Genomic DNA, 2,500 nt, shown 5'->3' with positions numbered 1-2,500 from the left:
CGGGACGAGGGCAGGCGGGGCCCGACGGCCCGGGACGACACCCTTCCTCCTCTCCACGCCGGCGCCTCCGCGGCGGCGCACGCGCGGCAGCACGGCCCGGTACCGCCGCGGTACCCACCCGCAGACAGCCGCCCGCGCGCACACGCGGGGCGCCGGGGGGGCAGGCCCGCGCCTAGCACCCCCAAACACCGCTCGCGCGGCTTCCCCACCGCCGCGCCGGGCCCGACCGACCCGACGAACCCTGAGGGGGGCAGCCCCCCCCCCCGCAGGCGGGAACGAGCTCCGCGAACCGGGCGAACCGGGAGGAGCGGGGAGCTTCGGGGCGCTCCCCGAGTCTCCATTTAGGGGGACGAAGGCCCTCGCTCGAGGCGGACCTGCGAGGCAACCCCCCCAGCCGCGCCGGCTGCGGACCGACGCCGCCTCGCTACCCCGGCCCCCCACCTCTCCCACGCGAGAGGGAGGGGCGGGCGAACGAGGACGGGGCGGCCGGCCAGAGCCGGCGATTGATCGTCACGCGACGCTCAGACAGGCGTAGCCCCGGGAGGAACCCGGGGCCGCAAGTGCGTTCGAAGTGTCGATGATCAATGTGTCCTGCAATTCACATTAATTCTCGCAGCTAGCTGCGTTCTTCATCGACGCACGAGCCGAGTGATCCACCGCTAAGAGTTGTCTCTTTTTCGGCACCGCCCCGCGCGCGCGGGACGGACACACCGGGAGCACGCTCCACGACGAGCGGCCGCCCCCTTTTTTTTTTGTCCTCTGACGACGGGCCCCGACCGACGCGCCCCGCCGCTCGCTGGCCCGACCGCCCCTCCGCCCGCGCGGAAGGGGGCGCGCACGGCGATGCGGCGCGACGACGGAAGGAAGCCTCTCGCCTCGCCTGACCGTACGAGCAACACAACGCAGGAGAGGAGGGAAAGGGGAGGGCAACGGAGAAAACGCCGAAGGGCGAGGGCTGGGGCGGGGAGCGCGCGCTCCCACCACACGCACCCCGCGCGCTTCGGAGGCGGACCAGGCGCGCGGGCTCGGCCCGGCCAACGCACGGAGGAACAGCGGCGCGCCCCGACCGCGCCCGACCTGCACACGCCCGCCTCGCGCCCGGGACTCGGCGGGCTGCTGCTGCTGCCGCCGACGGCCCGCACACGCGCGGCACGCGCCTCTCAGGCACCGCACTACGGCAGCCCGCTTTTTCCCTCCGGCTCAACCCCGCCGGCAGCTCGGCAGGCCCCAACAACGCACGCCCGGAGGCGACAAAACCGCCCGAGCCCGAGACGGCGACGCACCGGCTCGGGGCCCGCCGGACGGCGCTCGCAGCCGCGAAGCCGCGACCGCCCTCCCGGAACCGCCGACACCGCCGACTTCTCGCCCCGACCCCGTCCCACGCAGGCGCGCGCCACGCCGAAGGCGACGAGCCCCGGACGGGGGGGTTGGGGGGCGGCGTCCTCTCTCCCCCGTCTCCACGCAGAGAACGAGGCCCGGACGCCCCTTACCCCCCCCGCCGACGGGAGGGCACGCCACCTCCGCCGGGCGCGGCCGAGGAGGGCGGCGTGGAAGCGGCGGGCAGGGTCCAGGCCGGGACGGTCGAGGCCGGCGGCGGGCGCCTTCCGGCCGACCGATTTGGACACGGGGCCGAGCGGTGAACGGCACCGCCGCTGGGCGGGGGCTTGCCGACCTTCGGCGACGGCAGAAGCCCGAGCGCTCGCCGGGGTGGAGAGAGGGCGCGCAGAGGAGCGCAGCGCGGCCACGGAGGCACGGCGACACGGCGGCCGCCGACGCAGCGCAGACGCGCCACCCCCCCCGCCGAGCGGAGGAGATGGCGCTCCCACGCCGGGGACGCCCCTTAGACGCGAGACGGGCACAGCAAGGACGGCTTGCGGCCTAACACACGCCGCCGCAGTCTCTCCGCGCGAGACCGGACCGCGGAGGGGGGGCGGCAGCGGGACACCTCCCCGGCACGGCTGCCCGCTGGGGGAAGGCGGGGAACGAGCAGTATGGGTCGGTCGAGGCAGCGCCCGGGGGGTGGGGAGGGGAGGAAGGGGTTGGGGAGAAGCCTTTCCGGGAGCGGACTCGCCCACGGCCTTCCACCATACGCCACCGCCACCGCACCACCACCACACCACCAGCGGAGGCGCCACCGCCGGCTCAAAACTACACCTTCCCCCGGGGTCGCATCGAGCCGCCCGCGTCTTTAAACCACCGCCCGGCCGCGCAGCCTTCGGCCCCCGGGGCTCGCCGAGGGAGGGCTGCGCAGAAACGCGGACGCTAGGTACCTGGCCCTGGGGTGAGGGAAACGACCTGCAGGGCCCCGCGGCGGTGCCTCCCCCCGCTGCCACCATCGGGGGAGCGTCCGCCCGCGGGGGCGCGCCCGACGTCCGCCGCCAACACCGCGTCCTTCCTGACCCGGGGGGCCGGGGTTTCCCTCAGTGACCCGGCGCTGCGCCCGAGAGGAGACACGTGGCTCGGGCCGCCCGCTCGCGCGGGGACGCGGCCCGGCGAGGGG

The 2,500-nt window shown here is 75.9% G+C and overlaps 1 non-coding gene across 1 annotated transcript; it reads right to left on the bottom strand.

Annotated features, from left to right (window-relative positions):
* Positions 1-515: 515 nt before the first annotated feature.
* Positions 516-668, bottom strand: LOC121097210. Its single transcript, XR_005830856.1, has one exon. It is a non-coding gene; the product is annotated as a 5.8S ribosomal RNA (ribosomal RNA).
* Positions 669-2,500: the final 1,832 nt, after the last annotated feature.

The sequence above is a fragment of the Falco naumanni genome, chromosome 13 (assembly GCF_017639655.2).
Source record: "Falco naumanni isolate bFalNau1 chromosome 13, bFalNau1.pat, whole genome shotgun sequence".
NCBI classification, from domain to species: Eukaryota; Metazoa; Chordata; class Aves; order Falconiformes; family Falconidae; genus Falco; species Falco naumanni.
The sequence above is the reverse complement of the archived record's forward strand: the minus strand, read 5'-3'. Positions and strand labels throughout refer to the sequence as shown.